General features: G+C 39.1%; 1 protein-coding gene across 8 annotated transcripts in view; it reads left to right on the top strand.

Annotated features, from left to right (window-relative positions):
- hoxb3a (homeobox B3a) overlaps nucleotides 1-14012 on the top strand; it is a 49233-nt gene that overhangs the window by 26423 nt on the left and 8798 nt on the right. For 2 of the 8 annotated variants that reach the window (XM_057346959.1, XM_057346961.1), the window contains exon 2: nucleotides 13894-13960. The gene's annotated coding sequence lies outside the window, so the exon portion shown is untranslated. The other 6 variants (XM_057346955.1, XM_057346952.1, XM_057346958.1 and 3 more) reach the window with 6 other exon arrangements.

The raw sequence follows: 14012 nt of genomic DNA, 5'->3' as shown, positions 1-14012 counted from the left end.
CTCCCCTTGAAAGGCACTCTAAAACAAAATTTGCGTGTGGCATCTGTAGGCACCTTGGAATTCTATTATTGCTTGACTTATGTCTTAGAAAATGAGCTCTGTGCAACGGTGGTTTGAATAGGAGTGAACAGATTTCTTTTGAGGGCCTCAAAAGTTCACCGCCATTATTTGCAGACATGGACCTTAAGAAAAATGTGAGAATTATACAGAAAAATCATTAATCACCGCTTTTCTTTAAACAAGTCTTTCTCCTATTGTCATTCGGCAGCACAACTGCTCGGACCTTCTGCTAGCAGGGGAGAGAGATCTTGAAGGGCCCTTGAAGACGTTCCCCTCCCTCTTCTACCATCTTCTATTCACCAATTCATGCCACAAGAAAACTTTTTTTTTGGTGAGGGATGTCCCATGACGGAGAATCCTCTTGAAATGTTAACGCAAGTGAGAATGTTAGCAGGGCGAGTGATGGCAGCGTTTAAGGTACAGTACTTTTGTCTCATTTGGAGCACTTTTATTGCTTCGAGCTTTATTGGTTTATGGCCTTGTTCTCGCAGTTGGGTAGCAGAGGTACATTTGTTCAGTGCTTTGACAGAAGGCTGGCTTTTGGGTGCCGGCTGTTGTGTGTTTGTGATTACTTCTTGACGTGTATATAGTTGAAGTAGTAACATGCTACCGGAGTATCAACTCTTAAGTTAGTAATGTAAATGTTGGTGTTGAAGTGGCATGGTAGACGATAAGAGATAGTACTAGATGTGTATCAGGGTCTGTTGTCACTTTGTAGGCGCCAGAACGCGCATGTGTGCGTCTTGCATCAACATTGTGAATATGCATGAGTTGCACGAGCCATACACGCATGTAAGCAATATCTGTTATGTCTAAAACATTTCCGCTGCAAATACGACACACTTTTAGTAACATTTTGGCGTATTTATTGCTGTTAAAATTATTTTATTTTGTTTTGTTTCCAAATCATTGTGTGTGTGTGCTTCTCACGTAAAAAGTTTTATTCTATCCAAGTGCTTGAGCGATGCACAGGTGCAAAACGCCCAGCCTCGAGAATAAATTATTTGATGCTCTGTTGGTCAGACGTGAAAAGTACAGAAGAGAATGTCTCGAGTGCAACTATTTGCCTAAAACAAACGACTTGTGGCAAATTGTTTCAATTTCATGTTGTGTGCTTAGATGAGCACGAATGCTCTGATATAGGCTCACCGCCATTCAACCCCTGTAAATCAATCTCTTGTGTGTGTTGGAGAAAAGGCGCGTGGTTCTGGTTTACGGTTTTGGCCTCTCTCTGCGGACCTGTGTGGCATGAAGCGTAGCAAAAGAAAAAAAACGATAACCGTATAGGAGCCAATACTGAGGGAAGTTGAGGGATGACAGAAAAAAATCGATTCTAAGAGCAGGCAGGCAGAATGGCAGGAATGGGTTCAACTAGAGGACATGCTTTTATGACCGATTAGGTCAGTTGCGAAGGTTCAGACTGACCCTTCTGAAACCCTTGACCCGCCGCGGACAGGACAGCGCTACGCGTTACATGGTCAACAAAGCCCTAGGGCGAGTTTGTCATAACAGCGCGGCCGGGGCACTGTAACCCGAGGGCACCATGCTATCTTTTTCCTCAGACAGTCTAGTAAACCATCGGGGCCCTTAAAACAACAGCAGTCGTGGCCTTGCAAAGACCCATTCTAAAACATCTCTCCCTCCTAATGATTCGAAGCACTTGGGAAAGACCGAGAAGTCATCACACGTGTTAAATCTTGTAGGATTCACAAGAGATTTCCTTAATACGTATCCCAGTAGCTTTGGTATTGCTAGGGAGACCAAGAGTGCCTTCCGCTCCAGAAATATGACGGCTATTTTGTGTGACAACGCCTCACATTGTATCACATAAGCCCCCTCCATTTCTCTCTCTCTCTCTCTCTCCTTGTTCTGGTCTCCACTCCCTCCTCTAAACCCTTCAAGATTTGTTGGAAAGCTCAGCCGCTTGGCCTTGTATCGCAGATGTGATGGTGTGGTGCCTGTTTTAGCTCACGCCGCTAATTGCGAAACAAATAGCCCTCACGTATTGCTGAATTATTATTGTGAAAAGCCACGGAGCGCAGGTCAGCACCGCACAGTCACCGAGATATATGGTCCGCGCGCGCCAGCTTTGTGGGCCTGGGCTGAGAGCCCTTGCGTGTGTGTGTCTGTGTGTTTTAAAGACACACACACATATCAAGGCAAAGTACTATTACAAGTACAGTTGTTAACATTGCCAGCAAAACGCCACCCCTTCTTTTTCTACTCCATGACTAATCTACGATTACATCAATATTACTGTAATATTGCTGAGTTCTATACACATGGCGCACTATAACTATTTGGCAAATATATTTATTTTTTTGCTTAAAAAAAAATGCAGATCAACGTGCGCATTTATTTCCTTAACTCTCCGTATCTCTCCAACTGGGCCTTCTTCATTCGATATTAATATTTAACTAACTGAATGGTTGCTGCGATACAGATTCCATTATATCCTGAGATAGCGAAGAATAATGAGTGAGCTCACTTAAGAGGAATATTCTGGTTCTTTATTTCGTACTCTTGGCTTCTGATAACGTGACTTCTCATTTTAATAGGGAACTAACAGATCGCGGACGCAGGGTGCAGCGATCACACATTATACATAACAAAAATGACTTTTACTGATACAATACAATACAATATAAAACATTTAAAATACATATTTTAAGTCATATTTGGCATAGTCCTTTTTTAAAAACGAATCTGACATAGAAAATGCACATGTTCACCGCAACAAGCAGCTGTGGTGTCTTCCTATTAAAGAATATACTTTTTTTAAAGCCACTGAGCGCTCTTCAGCTTTTGACAGATTTACAGTCCCCAATAAAAGAGGGTAGACTGAGCGCCGTAAATCAATCTTCGCCGCTCTGTTTAAACCTAGCCTTTAGCCAAACCGTGCTGTTTACTTAAGCGCCTTTAAAGATCTGTTATATTCATTGACTGTTTAAAAAATACATACCATTACTACCAATAGTAATAATAATAATAATAATAATAGTTGCTTTGTTACTCGGTGCTCCTGTTTGCGCATTGTTTTAATATTACACAATTAAAATTATAATAAATGTACTATGAATTTCTGCTCTGTAAAAATGTAATCTTATAAATAAATAAAATATATTTATAAAAGGTTTTATAAAAGGTTTGTATTTTTATTAGATTTTTTAACTTGGCCACTAATTGATACAGATTTATCTCACAAAACGCACGTATGACTTTATAACCTTTATAAATTTGATAAATTATTTGTTCATATTTTATTTATTATATCATTTTTGTTATTTCGGTTGTACTAGTCCAACTTTTTGTCGTAATTATAATGAAATGCCATTTACTTTTAATATAGCTTTTTTTAATAAACCATGATACATATTTCACCTTTGTATCAAATAAAAACCATTGCCCCAGTGTTACTGTTATCTAGTCTGGAATCTCACAATTTCCTTTCAGTCTAACAAAGCAAGGACCACAGCGCCACATAAATGTTTTAAATCTTGATATAGGCAGCAGTGGTTTTGTTTCCATTTGTGAAATATTGCTTACATTTATAGCAACAGTTTTATTGCATGCAAAATAAAAATGCATGAAACCATTTACTTTGGCTACAAGAAAATGCAAAAGTGAAACCTAATCTATGGACAACAGCCCATCTTTATTGCGTTTGCCTTCTTTGAAAAATATATAATCGATTTAAATAAAGACTTAGTTTTTCCTCATACAGATTTGTTGACCACACTTTAAATCTGCATTTTATTCGTTCCTTCGAGCTATTTTGACTGCTAGAGAAAAGGTGGTGCAGACTCTTTGCTAGACTTCTAAGCACACAGCAACTGAGGCTATTGTTTGACCTTCAAAGTCTCTGTATTGCTCCGTTTCTTTTGACTCGGCCCCAGGTCTATTGTTTCCGTTTTGCTTCAGCGCTGTGCAGAAGGGTATCTTTACCATTGTTGGTTAGGGCTCGCGGCAGGGTCTCCACATGAGATTTTTCCCTTTCTATATTGCATGTTACCTGTTTTAATTTGCACAGACTACTAACAGCCTCAACGAAAAAAGAACAACAGTGACAGTAAATAAGAACGCGCAGTCTACATATATATATATTTTTTTTAGACAATCAGTCATTTAGAAATCTACGATTTTGCGAAGAAGCTCTCTGCATCGAAAATGTATAAACTGACTTAATTTATATACAATTATGACATGGCGTGGTTGTAGTTCTAATACGTTCGCAAAGAATCAGTGATGAAAATTGGTTATATGATATCAGTTGTAATGCCAGCAGTCATTCATCAGAGTGCTTGTTATCGGAAGAATTTCTTCACAGAGAGAGAGGGGATAAAGAGTCTCTCTTATTTATCATTATTCAAATGCATATTCAAAATATTGCTACAATGAAATCGCAAGACTTTGAACTGAAACATCAATACAACATGCGAGACAAAAATTTGACAAAGAGTGAAAAGATCTCTATTAAATTTCAGATGTAGACAGTAGATACAATAAATATGAAACTTTAAAGGATTTAAGTAAAAGTTTTAATATGACGGTCTGAAAACAATTAATAACAACTGGAATCACGTTATAGAAATACCCAATGTTATGAAGACATAAAACAATTTCTACCGCTTGGTTTATTCGCCTGCACATTATGATTATTCTATGTATCACACAGTTTACTGTTTGCCACATACAGCCTATAAGCGTGTACCGTAAAAGTTTCAAAAACATATACAATCGTTTTCTGTATATTATGTGGACTTTTATTGCACATATATAAAAGACAGAAGTGCATGTGTGTTGCTGTGGAGTGTTGGGTCATAGTAATCCCAGGAGCGTGCAAGCCGTGGTGCCCCCATCCCCCTCCTGGTCACGTGATTCATTAAATAATTAATGCAGTGGTTGCAGAATAGATATGTATTCGTCAGGAATATCGCAGACATGGTCTCCTAGTGTCTGACGTGAAATTCAACTGTCCTTTTAAAAACAAGTCCTATAGCGGAGGGAAAAAAGCGCAGGCAGAGACCCTCGCGGAGGCTGCAATAAAACAAATTTGGACGAGGGAGCATCTCACCGTGTGAAGCTTGTGAGTATAGAGGAAACGGGGAACGCCACTTTGATCGCCGCCACCGTTCCTGGCTTGCCCGAGTCCTTGCATTTATTTGCTGTTTTGTGGTGTTGGTAAATATCGTCCAGAAATACTCATCCTCTCCATCCCTTGTCATCATGTATGTATGTCTCACAAGCCCATTCCATCGTTTGAATTCTGCTGCCAAGAGGAGTGATGCGCCATGTCATTGCTCTACACCATACTCCATTCATATGAATGCATATATATATATTGAAAAGCACCGTGTTACTCTTCTTTCCTCTCCGTTCATCATAACCCATCTTTCTCCCTTCCTTTGCATGTCCCTCTCTCCCTCACTCTCTCTACCGTCTTTTCAGCTAGCTACTTCTCTTGATTTATAGTGATATGTGTGTCAGCGGCAACGGGGCTGCCTTTGTGTATTTGTGAGGGAGTTGTGTTGTTTATGGCCGTGTGTGCGATAAATCATTTCTCTTTGAAAATGATGGGCGAGCGACGATACGCGGGAACTCAATGGATTAACGTTTAACTTGCCGGCTTTTTATTTTAAAACGGCTGGTGAACCCCTCGCTTTTGCCCTCTACACTCATCCTTAAGCCCCCCAAGTTGATTATTGAGAACGATTTACGACAATGGTTCAGCGATTTATACGAAGGCTAACTAGCTGCAGGTCTTGAGGTACTGAATATGCAATTACCAATTAGGGGAGATTTGTTTAAATTTGGCAAAACGGGAACGCCTCGTAGCCTTGTAAATATCATAAAAGTGTCCGCGCCCGCCAGGAAAATCATAGCTAGGGGTCTCATACCTGGACTGCAGCTGTTTTTCTTCATGGTGTAAAAAACTAATAGGAGAACGCAGAAAAGCGCAGCTACATAATTTATTTTTATTGTTAACTGTACCGTCGACAAAGTTTGATTGTCCTTAAGCAAAACAATGGTCATGGAGTAACCGTTCAGACACAAAGATTTCTTTATTCTGATGTTTTTTTATGTGTAAAAGACATAAATTGGACAATATCAGTTCATGATTAAGACAAGACTTTCCAGTTTGGTAGGGTACAGAGGGCTTCTTTCTTCATTTAATTGCTTTTTTTATCAAAGTAATTGCAAAAGCGTGTGGAAAATAATAGTAGAAGAACCTGCCCCATTGGCTGTATGCTATTTGAACTGGATTCCCCCCACCCGTTCGCGCACGAGGGGGGAGGCTTGTCAAGTGAGCGGCTTTACCTGTAGTAAATCTTGTTTATGACGTGTTAATGTTGTTTCTTAGAGATGATAATAATTGTCCAGTGCACATGCGCCGCTGAAGAAAACCACAAACAAGTATTTTTTTTCTCCTTTAAAAATAAATCTTTATTACATTCTTCAGACAAATATTAGAGCTCTGAAAAAATAATAAAAAACATTTTACGGCATAATCCTAAAAAACATTACAACTGGCATTGCAACATAATAATAGCCTAATAATAATAATAATAATAATAACAAAATATGTAGTTCCAGGACCCAATGCCTCACAATTGCAATTGTTTCTCCACCTAGGTAGTGTAAACCTTTGTGTAGGAAAATTAGAATAACTCTTTGGCTCCTATCAAATATTAATGGGCACACCCGCATGCGCGAACACTTTCAAAATGTATAATTCCTGCAGCGCTCCTTGTTGCTGGGCGCTGTGTCAAAAACAATATCCGAGCTCATTTTGGAGGATGCGCAGGGGGCGAAGAAATGGGACATTTTTCGTGCAGGGACTTGCCAGCCGCAGATCTCATATCTGATTTCATGTGTTCAGTGACAGTCGAGGTTGAATAAATGATTCAAATGCCAGTCAGTTTGGATAGACATTAAGAGCCCCCATAACTTTCCAGGAAAGGGAGGAAAATATTTTGGTTGTGCTTATCGATAGCTATGTTGGACTACTACAAAGCCTTTATTGATAGAGATTAATTATTTTTATGTAATCAAATACATATTCCTGTTTATCATCCTGTTACACAAATAATTGCTTTCAGACTTGCTCGACATCCAAGTTACAATTAATACAAGCAAGTGGCCTTTAGCATAAAAATCACAGAGAAAAACAAAACACTCAGAGAAAAACCACCTAGGATTAAAATAAAACAAGCAAGTGTCCTTAAGTACAAAAATAATAGATAAACCATATGGAGTCATGGAATTGATAAAAAAGTACGGGCCTATCTGTTCATTTTGCGTTTTATAATTGTACTTATGGGATATCCCTATGTATATGGCGGGGGAGTTAATGCTTAGTAGAATTTTTCTTTGTTTATCAGACAATAATCCAATAGTTCAAACATAGCATCCCTTAGGTTAGATGTCGGCCATATTGTCCTTTTATTGTTCGCAAATACACTCAAAGATATTTTTTGAATATTCAAACCTTCTGTGAATTCCATTCATTGAGGGCAAACAGTACTAAACGGGTAGAGAAAACACGAGCGCAAATTAAATCTTAATTTAAATAAAATCTTTTAAGCAAACTCGCACAAATCACACATATTCTGTGGAAATGCATGGATTAAAATATGTAAGTACCAACGCTCCTTAATCCACTTACCCTAAATGTATTTATATAACAAAGCCATGTTTAGAAATTACACCAGTACATAATTTAATATGCATATGAAAGCGCTGTAATTCTACGTCGTTTCAGTGCGTTGACGAGATAAAATAGTGTTTCGGTCCCAAATTGAATTTTTATGTTTTTTCAATTGGGTTCGTCATTTTATTAGGACAGTAACAGCAAATGTACATACGATTTATTTTATGTAAGCTTAGGTGAGGTGTTTCCCCTGTCTCGTAATGCAGGAATAATTACCCATTTGGAAATAAATCAATATCAAACCTCTCGCTAATTCATAACGGTCTGCGCTGAGCAACGATTGAAAGCACATGAAAAATGACCGGTGAAACGCTATCCAGAGGCGACGCGGCGGATTTTCATCCATTTGAGGAGCATGGGCAACCGCGATAAGAGAATTCAGCCGGAAATGTCCAAGCCAACGTCTGCCTTTTTATGCAGTGTTTAATAATAGCATGGATAAGATCATCACAGTTTTAATAGTTATAATTGAACGTTCAAGGGCGCGCGTGTTGCTTTCTGCTATATCTGCGTGGGCAGTGTACAACCCAGCACACAAAAGCATTTAAGAACCAAAGCCAAGTGCAGTGTCTTAATGTTCACAATTTAAGGCTAGTTATGCAGGCAACAGGCTTAGTGCAAAGCTATAGTAAAACAAAAGCGCTACGTATTTTAGCCAAACCCGCCGCGGGAAATACTGAGCTAGGTTATTTTTTTAACTCGCAAACATAACACAATTTCTATATACTGGAATTTGGCATTATTCACAACAAATGAAAAAAAAGGACACAATAAACGTGTTGGATGTGGACAGGAAAGAGAACAATTATCGGGATGAAGTTGACCGTGGTCGCCCTTGCAGAAGCCTGCAGGTTGCAATAACCATATGGCCCGTGTGTTGGCCCCGTAACCGTGCAGTTCCCTATTGGACAAACGAACCCTGTTGGCTTCTCCACCCAGTGTGTCCTGTCAGTCCACTGGTTCACTAGTTCACTGTGTCAATCCACCCTGCTCCGCGCAAGCAGCGAAAGGCGGAAAGGCAGCTTTAGAGTAGAGGGAGAATCTTTCGCCTGCTGGTGACTGCTGCTTCTTAACACGCCACGACTCCGAGCCCGAGGTTCGGCTGAAGAAAAACGTGCTCCGGAGAACCGTTTTGGACGCCGCGTGTGGGTTGTGAGCGCATTTGCAGTTCCGTACGCGCTTGATCCACAAACTGGTTATTGTTCTAGGTAGACTCTGAAATCGAAAAAGAAGATATAAGACGGTGTTCTCTCGTATCGAATCATAATATACATTTATGTGTGTGTGTATATATATATATATATATATATACACACACACACATCTGTAAAAAAATCCTTTCATGGCCGTCTATCTGTTCCGTGGTTTTGGTTAATTCCAAAAACAAGGTCTCATCTTCGGCGGAGAGACGGGGAGGAATGCTGGATGTCAGGTAAGGTTTGCAAGCTTCAACTGATGCCGCATGCCTGGACTCTTCCTTGTGCTCTTCTGCAGACAAGTCATTAATTATCCGTTGTGTGACCTAGAGTCATCTCTGGGTGTGCCCGAGTTCCAAAACTTTTTTGTGTCCAAACAATCGGAGACGCTTTCCTTTAAATTGGCTAAATGTTGGTAATTCACTAGATTTATTTCATTGCTGAGTATCTAACCACATTTCTTGTGAAACGTTTCCTACTAGTTAGCCAAATATCGCAAAATCTTTCCGAGACAAGTGTGGGAGGCCTAATAATGAATCTTGAAAGTTAGGTGAAAAGGAGTGTGAGACAGGAGATTTATGACCTGAAGACGGAAATGCTCTTCCAACAGCTCTTAATTTCGACCTTTCCATGCGTTTTCTTTTCACCATTTGCGCCACAGGTATCCAAAAACTACACCACATTACCAATAACGGTTGTTGTTTTTTATTTAGTTGCGTGTGAAAGAACCAGTGCCCCTGTAGCGAAGGTGTAAACATGCATTTGTCACCTTGGAGAGTTTTTTTATTCATGACCCTTAAAAATGACCTTTTGTGTAAGGTGTTGTAGTCAGTTGACTAAATTGTATTAAATCATATCTGAATAAAATGTTACTACATGAAGCACATTTTAGTTTCAATGGCAACGTATTATATATTTATTTCATTATTTATTTATTTTATTAGTATTATGTACAATGGTAGGCCCGAGATATCTCTAATAGGAGCAGGCTTATAATTCAAATGTATTCTGAAGGTGGACGGCTGCATAGAAATGTAATGTCTCTTCTGATATGTTTTATTCCCTGCGTGTTTAAATCTTAACTCTTTATATTTAAAAATAATAATAATAAAACACAGTAGACTGTGTTGCCTTAGTCCACACATCAGGTACAAAATCTCGAGTCGATGGGATTTAATATAGAGAATACATGCAAAATATTGCTGTAGTCAAAAATACAGATCGATTTATGTTGAGAGACTACAAAAATGTAAAAATTTCGAATCATTTTGACATCTGTCATTAGATAACTTGGGATAGTGAAATAATGAAATGTAGAATAATAAATAAATATATAGAAAGATTACAACTATATTATCAAGCAAATATTCTAACACGTATATTTGAAAATCAGACAAGTAAATGCTTAGAAAAAAAGACTTCTAAAGACTTTTTTGTTTTTCTAAGGACTTAAAATCCAACTTCTTAGTCGATCAATGCGCTATGACACCAAATCTCTAAGTATTACTTTTGCCTTTGTTTTTGTCTTTAGCCCAGATAAAAGACAAACTGTAAACAGCGGTTTCCCTGAACAAGCGTACAGGTAGCAATAATTCCACAAAACTCCAAGTGGCTATAATTTAATTGATTTCATCATAAATCACTGACAGTGCAGAGAAAGCATCAGAAAGAAAGAGAACAATTTAAGTACAATGCGGATTGTCAACTACGTCAATATACCGTATATATATATATATATATATATATATATCTTGAATATATAATGTTTTCCTTGTATCAAATTCTATGTCAAATGTGTGTGCTACAAAACGCGTGGGGTTAGAAATCGCACTAAAACCCATGCTTAAACTGGCAAATGCTACACAATCACTCAGAGACAGACCTGGTTGCTATTACTCTAAGTTAAAATCAGATTCAACTGCCTCTAACAGGATGCAGTTGAATGTTCCCTGCTCATTTGTCAGATTCATGAGGTTGGCAGTTTTGAGGACCCTGGGGGCATGGGTCTTGGTTGACCCAAAGACCCTGACTCTTCCTCAGTCAGTGTCTTCATTCAGAAAAAGTTAAATATTATCCACACTTTGCACAGATGGTCCTTAAAAATTAACTTTGTGTTCGAATAGCTGAAGGTTTCACTTAAAATAAAAGATAATTTGCATGTGCACTAGTTGGGCCCTAAGCGGTGCACGCTATTTCAGAATCTTTGGCATTGCAGTTTCGTTAAGTTAGCCTTACTAATGAGTCCACTTGGGCCATATTTTGACAAGATTTGTCTGATCACCTCAATCAAGCGAAAATGTTAAAGTGCTAAGAAAATATGACAAGTTTATAGATCACGAGTGGTGTCAAAGGGTTTTTAAATAAATATTTCAATAATTAAATACATCAATAATTACCATGTTAGGCATGTTCTTCGATGATTGTTGTGAGCATCATGCACAGGTCAGAAGGAGACATTTGCAATGCAGAAATCTTTAGTTGAGGCTATGTGCGTGGGTGTCAAAAACCAAGCCCCCTGTCTATTCACTCTGCCCGAGAGAGTAGAAAAGATTGGCCACAGAAGGCCTAGCTATCCAGCGGCCTCACACTTAAGTTTGTGGTGTTGAAAGTTGTATGTCATCCGCCAGAAAGTAAGAGAAAAGAAGACATATCTAGCCGCTCCCAGTTTAAAACAGCCTCCTCTCTCTGCATTTGGGTATGCTAAGCGTTCAAGCTCATTTCATTTCAAAGCTTTGGAATCCAACGAACGGACCTGATGAAAGCACACCATTTCTATGATGAGGAGGCGACATAAATCTTTCTCCTGGGTGACGCACGAAAAATGGGGCAGAAGGCATTAATTACAATTAATTGTGGATTATAAACGCGTTGTTTTGGTGGATTTATTCGACAATGAGAAGACTCGTTTCATTTTGAAAATATTTGACGTATGCATGTCAAGTGAACGAAGGACACAGGGCATCATTTTGGATTTGGAGAAAGGGCCTGGTATCGCCCAGTCACAAACTTGCCTGTTCACAACTGCCTGGTAATTGCACAACAAATGGGATGTGGTCAGTTTTGCGCTGACTTCCAGAAGGTGCTATACTGGCTTTTTGAGAGACTGTGAACGAAAAGGACGAGAGATTAATACATAAATATAAGACATTACAAGGGGATTCCAAACTACTTCTCGTTAATCATTAATCTGGTGAGTTATCGCACCTCCACTGAAAGGTCAAACAGTAAACCCAGTGCCAATCTGTCAAAGCCACAGCGTGCGTTTTAGTATCGCGTGTTTTTATGTTTGAATTTACGTGTTGCATGAAAGTTGCATGACTGAGTGATTTTTTTCCGTTGAATTGTTTTCCAAATGCCATAAGACCATACAGCGGTGAGGTGTTGCAATATCGGAGAGTGAGAGGGAGGGCGGTGGAAAACATGATAATACATTTAGAAATGTTACCGTCTTCTATGTGAGCAGACCTGAGCGTAAATGCTGTGTGCAGTTTGAGTAACTGGTCAAATTGCCAAATTAACAAAGCGAACACTTTCTTCATGCCCGTGCATCCACTTAATATGCATTTATATAAATGATGCAGGAGTCCTTTGTTGCAAAGCCCGCAGTAATGAACGCACGTGAATCCGGTTGTTGTTGTTGACTCATTAGACATTAACAATATCAAATAGGACGCTTTTCGTGCATTAGAAGAGAGAAGCTGGTTCTGGTTCGGCAAAGTCGTTGCTCTCTGGTTGCTTTCTCTCCCGTTTTCCTCACTAAAATTGGCTCATCAGCTCTTCTGGCTGGGAGCTGCCTCCTCCCTTTGTTCTGAGAGCAGCAGCGTTCCTGCTTGCTGGGGCACGAGAACCCTTCACTTTATAGGTAACTTTAGGTTAGTCCTGCAAGGCTGCGGGTCGCTGGCGTGTTACCGGGGACTAAAATCAACCCAAAACTACTCGGACAGCGGTTAAAACGGGCCCGGGTGCTGGGAATGGAATCGAGCCAACGGCTTGCGTAAGTGCGGGGATGCAATAAATAACTTTATAGCGCTGTAGGCCGCAGAGTCGGGGAGGTCGGGGAATCCTCGTTTTGATTTATGTGTTTGGGGTAGCTGTCACGAGCCGGCGAACGAAACCGTCCAACGTTTTTATTCCACTTTTAATAAGCGCTGCTATGCAGACCAGCAAGGCCGTTTCATTTCATTTCTGTTCAGGCCATCGCCTACTGTATATATCCATTTTCGGTCCTCCAGGGCTCCTGTTTGGATTAAGGGCTGTGTTTATCACAAGTTTTATCAAGAGGATTTTAAACTAGAATGGTGGGGCTTTTGGATTATGGATTCTCAGTGGTCGTAGCACCTTGTCGCATGTTATAGACTGTCAGTTTAAATGTGTTTTGTAATTTGTTTATCATGGTTGTATAATGTATTATTATGATCATTACAGTTATATTTATTGTTACTATTATTATACAGCTTGTCACTGGGGCTGTTATATAATAGTATTACAGAAATACAATTCAGGCCATTAAACACGAAACAAATTACTGACAAAAAGGTAATTTTTTTTCTGATATTTCACAGCATTAAATGCGCATTATGTGATTTAAAAATATATATTTTTATTTTCAAAGTATTCTTTCTTCTGTCAGTATAGCCAAAGAAAAGCCAAAGGTTGTCTTCTAAATGATTAGAAATATCATGCTTAATTCAATTCATGTTGAAAATCAATAGAAGTGAAGGACTTTGGGATACAACCTAAATATTTTCGTTGGCCTCAGATTTCACTCTGTATTCCCGAACATAACTTAAGGTTAACATGTCGGTCAACAGTGGCCAACCATCAAATTGTCTTCGAGGTCAATTTTTCTACATGAAGTGTGATGCTCTCTATTGGATTTTTGGCTACCGCGTTTTGATTGTATCTTTCCTGTCTCTCTACTTACAGTTCCTTCTCTTTATCAAGAAGCTGTATCCTTGCATAAAATCTAGAAGTGATAAAGGACAATATCTCGGTAAGTGATCCAATCTATTTTTTAAACTGTAGCATGTGACAGTGATTTATAC

Source organism: Triplophysa rosa, linkage group LG11 (assembly GCF_024868665.1).
Source record: "Triplophysa rosa linkage group LG11, Trosa_1v2, whole genome shotgun sequence".
NCBI classification, from domain to species: Eukaryota; Metazoa; Chordata; class Actinopteri; order Cypriniformes; family Nemacheilidae; genus Triplophysa; species Triplophysa rosa.
Note: the sequence above shows the minus strand (reverse complement) of the source record. Positions and strands in the feature narration are given on the sequence as shown.